This window comes from Vidua chalybeata, chromosome 26, assembly GCF_026979565.1.
Source record: "Vidua chalybeata isolate OUT-0048 chromosome 26, bVidCha1 merged haplotype, whole genome shotgun sequence".
In the NCBI taxonomy this organism is placed as follows: Eukaryota; Metazoa; Chordata; class Aves; order Passeriformes; family Viduidae; genus Vidua; species Vidua chalybeata.
The window spans coordinates 4,068,845-4,081,555 of record NC_071555.1 but is presented as its reverse complement, the minus strand read 5'-3'; the positions used below and the strand labels follow the sequence as shown (position 1 = coordinate 4,081,555).

Sequence of the window (12,711 nt, the reverse complement as noted above, 5' to 3'; positions counted from 1 at the left end):
TTTCTCCAAAATCCCAGTAAGGTCCCAGCTCTGCACACGTGCACAGACTTGATGATGTCCTGCTCATTAAAATTACTCAGGTATCCTGGAGAAGGAACAGGCCCCAGACCACTCCTGGCATTCCCAGAGGACCCACAGAGATTGCACAGAAAGATGATGAGCCAACTGAGGCCAACACAATTATTCTCTGAGCACTCTTAGAGTAGCAACAGGGTCCAACCCTCCCAGCAGACGCAGAGCTGTGTGCAACAGTGAGTGAGCATCATGGAGAGATGGGAAAAGCAACAGAAAAGGATGTGTCATGACCCCTCACGTGGCAGACCTTGGCCATGTGGGCAAGAAGCACGAGACTGATGCCCATTTCCTGACAACCTGGACAAAAACAAACCCACAGGAATGACACAGGTGAACACCTTTGTCCACAGAGGACGCTGCCAGCTGATGGTCTGAGCATTCTAAATGCACTCAGCATTGGTTTTGCCCAGGAAATCCTTGAATCTCTCCTGCCGGCACTTAGAGAAATGACCCTTCATGTAGGAAAGCACAGAGAATTAGCCAGGAAATGAAAAGGCAGCAGTGCAGGAAACCAGGGCACAGCCCCTACCATTAGCTGGGATGGTGCCCATTTGACATGAGCTGGTCAGAAAATTACTGCTTCCACTAAGGTGCCTCTGGGCCTGAGGCAGGCCAGGACTGCTATAAAAGGCAGCCCAAGTCTCTGCTCTCTCATCCTCTTCTCTCACCTCCTACTCCTCAGGAACCAGGTGAGGGGGAAACCTCTTCTCCTCCTCCTGCTGCTGCTTCAAGAGCAGCTCTTGCCGGGCTGGAGGTCTCAGCTGAGAGGGGCTGTCGTAGCCCAGGGCTGGGAGCTGCTTCTGCTGGGAGAGGGCAGGGGAGAGAAGGTCTTGTGCAGACAGAGAGAGGTTGGGACTTGGCTGAGGTGGCTCCTGGGCTTTGAGCTGGGCACTGCAGTGTGGGCCAGGAGGTGCCTGGGCTGCAGGGCGTTTGGGCGCAGTGCTACTTCTCGTGTGTCCTCACTTTGTGCTTCTCCCTGCCCTCTGTGCCAGGTGCACCTGTGACCACGAGCCATGTCCTGCTGCAAGCCCTGCGACCCTTGCTGCCAGCCCTGCGGCCCCTGCCCGCTGGCCAACAGCTGCAATGAGTGCTGTGTCAGGCAGTGCCAGAGCTCCCACGTTGCCATTGAGCCGCCTGCTGTGCTGGTGACCCTGCCCGGCCCCATCCTCAGCTCCTTCCCACAGAACACGGTGGTGGGATCTTCTACCTCTGCTGCTGTTGGCAACATCCTCAGCTGTGGCGGAGTGCCCATCAGCTCCGGGGGCTTTGACCTCTCCTGCATCACCAACTGCTATGGTGGCAGCAGATGTCGTCCCTGCTAAAGCTGCTGGCAATGTCTTTCAGCAAGAACGTCCAAGACTTCAAAGCACGGTTTTGGGCAGGAGATAGAGCTTCAGAAAATTGTATTCACAGCCTTGGACCATCGCTTCCTTGTTCTACTCTCCTCTCCTTTTCTGTCCTTCTCTTCCCAAGGCTAATATGGACTTCTTGTCCTTCCTTCCTCCGCGGAGCAGTGCAAAGAACAGCACATGGGAGCTCCATCTTAGTGGCGGCTCCTGGTGCTCTCTGTGAGCCATCTCCTTTTCTTCTTTAAACTTATTAAAACTGTGTTGCATTCAAGCCTTGACCTCTGAGTCGTCTATTGTTCTGGGCCAACTCCTCCAGTCTGCTCAGGAAAAAAGTGGAGACATAAAATGCCTGGGGCTCGCTGCAGTGGATTTTACTTGGTGCCCTGTTCCCTTGGAGCTGGTGAAGAACATCCCTGGCTCCTCAGCAGCCAAAGGCCACGATGGAGACTTTGGCTCCAAAGGAGTGGCGATGGGAAACAACAACAATTAGGGACAGCCCACAACTCATCTCTTCCTATCCTTCCTTCATTGCCTGGCCTCGGGTCTGTGGCCAGCACACCTGGCAACAAGGAGATGAGATCCAAACCTCACACGCTCCCTCCGCACTCGGCACGGCCCAGCGGCTGCCCAGACCCGCAGGGCTGAGGGAATTCACAAGTAAAGGATTGGTAACACACTCAGTCTGTGCACTGGAGTCTCCATCGCTGGGAACCCAACACCTCCAAAAGGATCTCATGTTTTCTTCTAGGTGTCCATCTTCCCTTTGCAAATGACTTGTGGCTTCACTCCTAATGCCAACATTTAGGAATGTTTTCCGCCCTACTTGAAAATTTCTGATTAATCCTTGGCCTTCAGCCCCAGGCAATGGTCCAAATATCATTCCCTGGGTAGCCAGGTTCTCTTGGGTGCAGAAAATGAACTCCTAACGGTATTGCTGGGCTCCAAATACCCTGGGCTTGGGTTCACAGGTCTCTGTGATGCACGTGACATTCCACACATGCTCCTCCTGCTGGCGTCTCCAGGCAGAGACAGAGCCTTTGTCCATCTCATGGGATGCTGACACACCTTGCTCTGTCCCAAAACCAAGGCTTCATCTGCTCCTCGTGAGACCTGCTGCCCAAGCACTGGTCTCAGTTGCCACAACCAAACCATCCCCAGTTCCACATCCTTCTGTGTGTGTGACCCCCACGGGCCACCCCTCCACATGGCTCCTTTTGGGAACCACAACATAAAAAAGACTACAAGCTACTACAGAATGCCCAAAAGAGGCTACAAGGATGGGAAAGGGTCTGGAGGATCCCTATGAAGAGTGCCTGAGGACGCTAAACCCATCCATCCAGGAGAAGATGAGACTGAGGTCAGACATCACTGTCATCTTTGACATCCTCCTGAGGGGCAGTACAGGGGCAAGAGCCAAACTTTTCACGCTCATGACCAGCGTCAAGACTTGAGGAAGTGGGTTGGAGCTGAGTTGAGGGAGGTTGCGCTTGGATATCAGGAAAAGGTTCTTCACCCAGAGGGTATTTGGTGGTCGAGCACTGGAACAGGCTCCCCAGGGAAGTGGTCTCTGCACCAAACCTGACAGAGCTCAAGAAGTGTTTGGACAACACTCTCAGGTGCTTGCTGGGAGTCTTGGCATGTCCTGTGTAGGGCCACGAGTTGCACTTGATGCTCCTGATGGGTCATTTCCAACTCGGCATCTTCTATGAGTCTAGGAGTCTATGACTGTGCTGAGAAAGTCCCAGTCCTCTTGGTAGCTGCCATTCAATTCCTACAATACTGTGATGAGGTCCTCCACAAGCCTCTGGCTCTCCAGGGAGAAAAGACTGCATTCCTTCAGTCTTTCTCTTGGGGCTTAGGTTTTTGGGGTATATTTTCCCTAGGGGAATTTTCATCCCATTTGGTGCCAGGGAGATGATGGCTGGACAGCGATCAAGAGACCGAAGACATGGTTTTTCTTCGTCCCACACTTCCTGTGCAGTGCTTTGCCTTTTCTTAAATATGTTTTCATGAAGACTTGACCAGTGTCCCTGAGAGGTCCAGGCTTGGCCAGCACTGACTGCATTCTTTAGCTGTCCGAATCGGGCTTTGTAGAACATGGGGGCAGCGCTTGAGATCTTCTCGTAGGCTCCCCACTGTTACAAAAACCTGGTCATATAACAGGGGGTACAAGGGAGTATAAAGCAAATTTGGGTGAATAAAAAAAAGTAGAAGGAAAGAACCAGTTCAGGCTGGTTTAATAGACTAGAAAGCAAATTTCATTTAGTCACTTTCAAATTCCACAGGAAAACAATGTTTTGGTTTCAATAAAGGGCAGATGCAACGTGGAATAATCTCAAATTGAGATATTATGCTGTAGGATTTGGAAAGAAATACTTAAGAAAATACAACCATCTAAAGCCCTTGGTGGATCTACTTCATGTCTTTGGCAAGTTGAACAGACCAAGCTAGTTATGGTCATTTCCATAATGTTATTACCTGGAAATCTGCATTATCTCACATTCTCCCTGGGCCTCTTTGAACCCCCAGGGCACTTTCCTAAAGGATTCTTCTTGCCAGGTCCCAAAGGCAATAAAAAACAATGTTTATGGAGTTCAGGGTAGCAATTTTGCCTTCTGTTCTACACAACCACTGCACATCACAGACAGGAGAGCTACTACCCCAGCTTTCTCCAAAATCCCAGTAAGGTCCCAGCTCTGCACACGTGCACAGACTTGATGATGTCCTGCTCATTAAAATTACTCAGGTATCCTGGAGAAGGAACAGGCCCCAGACCACTCCTGGCATTCCCAGAGGACCCACAGAGATTGCACAGAAAGATGATGAGCCAACTGAGGCCAACACAATTATTCTCTGAGCACTCTTAGAGTAGCAACAGGGTCCAACCCTCCCAGCAGACGCAGAGCTGTGTGCAACAGTGAGTGAGCATCATGGAGAGATGGGAAAAGCAACAGAAAAGGATGTGTCATGACCCCTCACGTGGCAGACCTTGGCCATGTGGGCAAGAAGCACGAGACTGATGCCCATTTCCTGACAACCTGGACAAAAACAAACCCACAGGAATGACACAGGTGAACACCTTTGTCCACAGAGGACGCTGCCAGCTGATGGTCTGAGCATTCTAAATGCACTCAGCATTGGTTTTGCCCAGGAAATCCTTGAATCTCTCCTGCCGGCACTTAGAGAAATGACCCTTCATGTAGGAAAGCACAGAGAATTAGCCAGGAAATGAAAAGGCAGCAGTGCAGGAAACCAGGGCACAGCCCCTACCATTAGCTGGGATGGTGCCCATTTGACATGAGCTGGTCAGAAAATTACTGCTTCCACTAAGGTGCCTCTGGGCCTGAGGCAGGCCAGGACTGCTATAAAAGGCAGCCCAAGTCTCTGCTCTCTCATCCTCTTCTCTCACCTCCTACTCCTCAGGAACCAGGTGAGGGGGAAACCTCTTCTCCTCCTCCTGCTGCTGCTTCAAGAGCAGCTCTTGCCGGGCTGGAGGTCTCAGCTGAGAGGGGCTGTCGTAGCCCAGGGCTGGGAGCTGCTTCTGCTGGGAGAGGGCAGGGGAGAGAAGGTCTTGTGCAGACAGAGAGAGGTTGGGACTTGGCTGAGGTGGCTCCTGGGCTTTGAGCTGGGCACTGCAGTGTGGGCCAGGAGGTGCCTGGGCTGCAGGGCGTTTGGGCGCAGTGCTACTTCTCGTGTGTCCTCACTTTGTGCTTCTCCCTGCCCTCTGTGCCAGGTGCACCTGTGACCACGAGCCATGTCCTGCTGCAAGCCCTGCGACCCTTGCTGCCAGCCCTGCGGCCCCTGCCCGCTGGCCAACAGCTGCAATGAGTGCTGTGTCAGGCAGTGCCAGAGCTCCCACGTTGCCATTGAGCCGCCTGCTGTGCTGGTGACCCTGCCCGGCCCCATCCTCAGCTCCTTCCCACAGAACACGGTGGTGGGATCTTCTACCTCTGCTGCTGTTGGCAACATCCTCAGCTGTGGCGGAGTGCCCATCAGCTCCGGGGGCTTTGACCTCTCCTGCATCACCAACTGCTATGGTGGCAGCAGATGTCGTCCCTGCTAAAGCTGCTGGCAATGTCTTTCAGCAAGAACGTCCAAGACTTCAAAGCACGGTTTTGGGCAGGAGATAGAGCTTCAGAAAATTGTATTCACAGCCTTGGACCATCGCTTCCTTGTTCTACTCTCCTCTCCTTTTCTGTCCTTCTCTTCCCAAGGCTAATATGGACTTCTTGTCCTTCCTTCCTCCGCGGAGCAGTGCAAAGAACAGCACATGGGAGCTCCATCTTAGTGGCGGCTCCTGGTGCTCTCTGTGAGCCATCTCCTTTTCTTCTTTAAACTTATTAAAACTGTGTTGCATTCAAGCCTTGACCTCTGAGTCGTCTATTGTTCTGGGCCAACTCCTCCAGTCTGCTCAGGAAAAAAGTGGAGACATAAAATGCCTGGGGCTCGCTGCAGTGGATTTTACTTGGTGCCCTGTTCCCTTGGAGCTGGTGAAGAACATCCCTGGCTCCTCAGCAGCCAAAGGCCACGATGGAGACTTTGGCTCCAAAGGAGTGGCGATGGGAAACAACAACAATTAGGGACAGCCCACAACTCATCTCTTCCTATCCTTCCTTCATTGCCTGGCCTCGGGTCTGTGGCCAGCACACCTGGCAACAAGGAGATGAGATCCAAACCTCACACGCTCCCTCCGCACTCGGCACGGCCCAGCGGCTGCCCAGACCCGCAGGGCTGAGGGAATTCACAAGTAAAGGATTGGTAACACACTCAGTCTGTGCACTGGAGTCTCCATCGCTGGGAACCCAACACCTCCAAAAGGATCTCATGTTTTCTTCTAGGTGTCCATCTTCCCTTTGCAAATGACTTGTGGCTTCACTCCTAATGCCAACATTTAGGAATGTTTTCCGCCCTACTTGAAAATTTCTGATTAATCCTTGGCCTTCAGCCCCAGGCAATGGTCCAAATATCATTCCCTGGGTAGCCAGGTTCTCTTGGGTGCAGAAAATGAACTCCTAACGGTATTGCTGGGCTCCAAATACCCTGGGCTTGGGTTCACAGGTCTCTGTGATGCACGTGACATTCCACACATGCTCCTCCTGCTGGCGTCTCCAGGCAGAGACAGAGCCTTTGTCCATCTCATGGGATGCTGACACACCTTGCTCTGTCCCAAAACCAAGGCTTCATCTGCTCCTCGTGAGACCTGCTGCCCAAGCACTGGTCTCAGTTGCCACAACCAAACCATCCCCAGTTCCACATCCTTCTGTGTGTGTGACCCCCACGGGCCACCCCTCCACATGGCTCCTTTTGGGAACCACAACATAAAAAAGACTACAAGCTACTACAGAATGCCCAAAAGAGGCTACAAGGATGGGAAAGGGTCTGGAGGATCCCTATGAAGAGTGCCTGAGGACGCTAAACCCATCCATCCAGGAGAAGATGAGACTGAGGTCAGACATCACTGTCATCTTTGACATCCTCCTGAGGGGCAGTACAGGGGCAAGAGCCAAACTTTTCACGCTCATGACCAGCGTCAAGACTTGAGGAAGTGGGTTGGAGCTGAGTTGAGGGAGGTTGCGCTTGGATATCAGGAAAAGGTTCTTCACCCAGAGGGTATTTGGTGGTCGAGCACTGGAACAGGCTCCCCAGGGAAGTGGTCTCTGCACCAAACCTGACAGAGCTCAAGAAGTGTTTGGACAACACTCTCAGGTGCTTGCTGGGAGTCTTGGCATGTCCTGTGTAGGGCCACGAGTTGCACTTGATGCTCCTGATGGGTCATTTCCAACTCGGCATCTTCTATGAGTCTAGGAGTCTATGACTGTGCTGAGAAAGTCCCAGTCCTCTTGGTAGCTGCCATTCAATTCCTACAATACTGTGATGAGGTCCTCCACAAGCCTCTGGCTCTCCAGGGAGAAAAGACTGCATTCCTTCAGTCTTTCTCTTGGGGCTTAGGTTTTTGGGGTATATTTTCCCTAGGGGAATTTTCATCCCATTTGGTGCCAGGGAGATGATGGCTGGACAGCGATCAAGAGACCGAAGACATGGTTTTTCTTCGTCCCACACTTCCTGTGCAGTGCTTTGCCTTTTCTTAAATATGTTTTCATGAAGACTTGACCAGTGTCCCTGAGAGGTCCAGGCTTGGCCAGCACTGACTGCATTCTTTAGCTGTCCGAATCGGGCTTTGTAGAACATGGGGGCAGCGCTTGAGATCTTCTCGTAGGCTCCCCACTGTTACAAAAACCTGGTCATATAACAGGGGGTACAAGGGAGTATAAAGCAAATTTGGGTGAATAAAAAAAAGTAGAAGGAAAGAACCAGTTCAGGCTGGTTTAATAGACTAGAAAGCAAATTTCATTTAGTCACTTTCAAATTCCACAGGAAAACAATGTTTTGGTTTCAATAAAGGGCAGATGCAACGTGGAATAATCTCAAATTGAGATATTATGCTGTAGGATTTGGAAAGAAATACTTAAGAAAATACAACCATCTAAAGCCCTTGGTGGATCTACTTCATGTCTTTGGCAAGTTGAACAGACCAAGCTAGTTATGGTCATTTCCATAATGTTATTACCTGGAAATCTGCATTATCTCACATTCTCCCTGGGCCTCTTTGAACCCCCAGGGCACTTTCCTAAAGGATTCTTCTTGCCAGGTCCCAAAGGCAATAAAAAACAATGTTTATGGAGTTCAGGGTAGCAATTTTGCCTTCTGTTCTACACAACCACTGCACATCACAGACAGGAGAGCTACTACCCCAGCTTTCTCCAAAATCCCAGTAAGGTCCCAGCTCTGCACACGTGCACAGACTTGATGATGTCCTGCTCATTAAAATTACTCAGGTATCCTGGAGAAGGAACAGGCCCCAGACCACTCCTGGCATTCCCAGAGGACCCACAGAGATTGCACAGAAAGATGATGAGCCAACTGAGGCCAACACAATTATTCTCTGAGCACTCTTAGAGTAGCAACAGGGTCCAACCCTCCCAGCAGACGCAGAGCTGTGTGCAACAGTGAGTGAGCATCATGGAGAGATGGGAAAAGCAACAGAAAAGGATGTGTCATGACCCCTCACGTGGCAGACCTTGGCCATGTGGGCAAGAAGCACGAGACTGATGCCCATTTCCTGACAACCTGGACAAAAACAAACCCACAGGAATGACACAGGTGAACACCTTTGTCCACAGAGGACGCTGCCAGCTGATGGTCTGAGCATTCTAAATGCACTCAGCATTGGTTTTGCCCAGGAAATCCTTGAATCTCTCCTGCCGGCACTTAGAGAAATGACCCTTCATGTAGGAAAGCACAGAGAATTAGCCAGGAAATGAAAAGGCAGCAGTGCAGGAAACCAGGGCACAGCCCCTACCATTAGCTGGGATGGTGCCCATTTGACATGAGCTGGTCAGAAAATTACTGCTTCCACTAAGGTGCCTCTGGGCCTGAGGCAGGCCAGGACTGCTATAAAAGGCAGCCCAAGTCTCTGCTCTCTCATCCTCTTCTCTCACCTCCTACTCCTCAGGAACCAGGTGAGGGGGAAACCTCTTCTCCTCCTCCTGCTGCTGCTTCAAGAGCAGCTCTTGCCGGGCTGGAGGTCTCAGCTGAGAGGGGCTGTCGTAGCCCAGGGCTGGGAGCTGCTTCTGCTGGGAGAGGGCAGGGGAGAGAAGGTCTTGTGCAGACAGAGAGAGGTTGGGACTTGGCTGAGGTGGCTCCTGGGCTTTGAGCTGGGCACTGCAGTGTGGGCCAGGAGGTGCCTGGGCTGCAGGGCGTTTGGGCGCAGTGCTACTTCTCGTGTGTCCTCACTTTGTGCTTCTCCCTGCCCTCTGTGCCAGGTGCACCTGTGACCACGAGCCATGTCCTGCTGCAAGCCCTGCGACCCTTGCTGCCAGCCCTGCGGCCCCTGCCCGCTGGCCAACAGCTGCAATGAGTGCTGTGTCAGGCAGTGCCAGAGCTCCCACGTTGCCATTGAGCCGCCTGCTGTGCTGGTGACCCTGCCCGGCCCCATCCTCAGCTCCTTCCCACAGAACACGGTGGTGGGATCTTCTACCTCTGCTGCTGTTGGCAACATCCTCAGCTGTGGCGGAGTGCCCATCAGCTCCGGGGGCTTTGACCTCTCCTGCATCACCAACTGCTATGGTGGCAGCAGATGTCGTCCCTGCTAAAGCTGCTGGCAATGTCTTTCAGCAAGAACGTCCAAGACTTCAAAGCACGGTTTTGGGCAGGAGATAGAGCTTCAGAAAATTGTATTCACAGCCTTGGACCATCGCTTCCTTGTTCTACTCTCCTCTCCTTTTCTGTCCTTCTCTTCCCAAGGCTAATATGGACTTCTTGTCCTTCCTTCCTCCGCGGAGCAGTGCAAAGAACAGCACATGGGAGCTCCATCTTAGTGGCGGCTCCTGGTGCTCTCTGTGAGCCATCTCCTTTTCTTCTTTAAACTTATTAAAACTGTGTTGCATTCAAGCCTTGACCTCTGAGTCGTCTATTGTTCTGGGCCAACTCCTCCAGTCTGCTCAGGAAAAAAGTGGAGACATAAAATGCCTGGGGCTCGCTGCAGTGGATTTTACTTGGTGCCCTGTTCCCTTGGAGCTGGTGAAGAACATCCCTGGCTCCTCAGCAGCCAAAGGCCACGATGGAGACTTTGGCTCCAAAGGAGTGGCGATGGGAAACAACAACAATTAGGGACAGCCCACAACTCATCTCTTCCTATCCTTCCTTCATTGCCTGGCCTCGGGTCTGTGGCCAGCACACCTGGCAACAAGGAGATGAGATCCAAACCTCACACGCTCCCTCCGCACTCGGCACGGCCCAGCGGCTGCCCAGACCCGCAGGGCTGAGGGAATTCACAAGTAAAGGATTGGTAACACACTCAGTCTGTGCACTGGAGTCTCCATCGCTGGGAACCCAACACCTCCAAAAGGATCTCATGTTTTCTTCTAGGTGTCCATCTTCCCTTTGCAAATGACTTGTGGCTTCACTCCTAATGCCAACATTTAGGAATGTTTTCCGCCCTACTTGAAAATTTCTGATTAATCCTTGGCCTTCAGCCCCAGGCAATGGTCCAAATATCATTCCCTGGGTAGCCAGGTTCTCTTGGGTGCAGAAAATGAACTCCTAACGGTATTGCTGGGCTCCAAATACCCTGGGCTTGGGTTCACAGGTCTCTGTGATGCACGTGACATTCCACACATGCTCCTCCTGCTGGCGTCTCCAGGCAGAGACAGAGCCTTTGTCCATCTCATGGGATGCTGACACACCTTGCTCTGTCCCAAAACCAAGGCTTCATCTGCTCCTCGTGAGACCTGCTGCCCAAGCACTGGTCTCAGTTGCCACAACCAAACCATCCCCAGTTCCACATCCTTCTGTGTGTGTGACCCCCACGGGCCACCCCTCCACATGGCTCCTTTTGGGAACCACAACATAAAAAAGACTACAAGCTACTACAGAATGCCCAAAAGAGGCTACAAGGATGGGAAAGGGTCTGGAGGATCCCTATGAAGAGTGCCTGAGGACGCTAAACCCATCCATCCAGGAGAAGATGAGACTGAGGTCAGACATCACTGTCATCTTTGACATCCTCCTGAGGGGCAGTACAGGGGCAAGAGCCAAACTTTTCACGCTCATGACCAGCGTCAAGACTTGAGGAAGTGGGTTGGAGCTGAGTTGAGGGAGGTTGCGCTTGGATATCAGGAAAAGGTTCTTCACCCAGAGGGTATTTGGTGGTCGAGCACTGGAACAGGCTCCCCAGGGAAGTGGTCTCTGCACCAAACCTGACAGAGCTCAAGAAGTGTTTGGACAACACTCTCAGGTGCTTGCTGGGAGTCTTGGCATGTCCTGTGTAGGGCCACGAGTTGCACTTGATGCTCCTGATGGGTCATTTCCAACTCGGCATCTTCTATGAGTCTAGGAGTCTATGACTGTGCTGAGAAAGTCCCAGTCCTCTTGGTAGCTGCCATTCAATTCCTACAATACTGTGATGAGGTCCTCCACAAGCCTCTGGCTCTCCAGGGAGAAAAGACTGCATTCCTTCAGTCTTTCTCTTGGGGCTTAGGTTTTTGGGGTATATTTTCCCTAGGGGAATTTTCATCCCATTTGGTGCCAGGGAGATGATGGCTGGACAGCGATCAAGAGACCGAAGACATGGTTTTTCTTCGTCCCACACTTCCTGTGCAGTGCTTTGCCTTTTCTTAAATATGTTTTCATGAAGACTTGACCAGTGTCCCTGAGAGGTCCAGGCTTGGCCAGCACTGACTGCATTCTTTAGCTGTCCGAATCGGGCTTTGTAGAACATGGGGGCAGCGCTTGAGATCTTCTCGTAGGCTCCCCACTGTTACAAAAACCTGGTCATATAACAGGGGGTACAAGGGAGTATAAAGCAAATTTGGGTGAATAAAAAAAAGTAGAAGGAAAGAACCAGTTCAGGCTGGTTTAATAGACTAGAAAGCAAATTTCATTTAGTCACTTTCAAATTCCACAGGAAAACAATGTTTTGGTTTCAATAAAGGGCAGATGCAACGTGGAATAATCTCAAATTGAGATATTATGCTGTAGGATTTGGAAAGAAATACTTAAGAAAATACAACCATCTAAAGCCCTTGGTGGATCTACTTCATGTCTTTGGCAAGTTGAACAGACCAAGCTAGTTATGGTCATTTCCATAATGTTATTACCTGGAAATCTGCATTATCTCACATTCTCCCTGGGCCTCTTTGAACCCCCAGGGCACTTTCCTAAAGGATTCTTCTTGCCAGGTCCCAAAGGCAATAAAAAACAATGTTTATGGAGTTCAGGGTAGCAATTTTGCCTTCTGTTCTACACAACCACTGCACATCACAGACAGGAGAGCTACTACCCCAGCTTTCTCCAAAATCCCAGTAAGGTCCCAGCTCTGCACACGTGCACAGACTTGATGATGTCCTGCTCATTAAAATTACTCAGGTATCCTGGAGAAGGAACAGGCCCCAGACCACTCCTGGCATTCCCAGAGGACCCACAGAGATTGCACAGAAAGATGATGAGCCAACTGAGGCCAACACAATTATTCTCTGAGCACTCTTAGAGTAGCAACAGGGTCCAACCCTCCCAGCAGACGCAGAGCTGTGTGCAACAGTGAGTGAGCATCATGGAGAGATGGGAAAAGCAACAGAAAAGGATGTGTCATGACCCCTCACGTGGCAGACCTTGGCCATGTGGGCAAGAAGCACGAGACTGATGCCCATTTCCTGACAACCTGGACAAAAACAAACCCACAGGAATGACACAGGTGAACACCTTTGTCCACAGAGGACGCTGCCAGCTG

At 51.4% G+C, this 12,711-nt stretch overlaps 3 pseudogenes; all 3 read left to right on the top strand.

The window, feature by feature from the left end:
• Window positions 1–631: 631 nt before the first annotated feature.
• Window positions 632–4,016, top strand: LOC128800335 (feather keratin Cos1-2-like; annotated as a pseudogene).
• A 705-nt stretch (window positions 4,017–4,721) lies between these two features.
• Window positions 4,722–8,106, top strand: LOC128800336 (feather keratin Cos1-2-like; annotated as a pseudogene).
• A 705-nt stretch (window positions 8,107–8,811) lies between these two features.
• LOC128800337 (feather keratin Cos1-2-like) lies at window positions 8,812–12,196 on the top strand (annotated as a pseudogene).
• The last annotated feature ends 515 nt before the right edge of the window (window positions 12,197–12,711 follow it).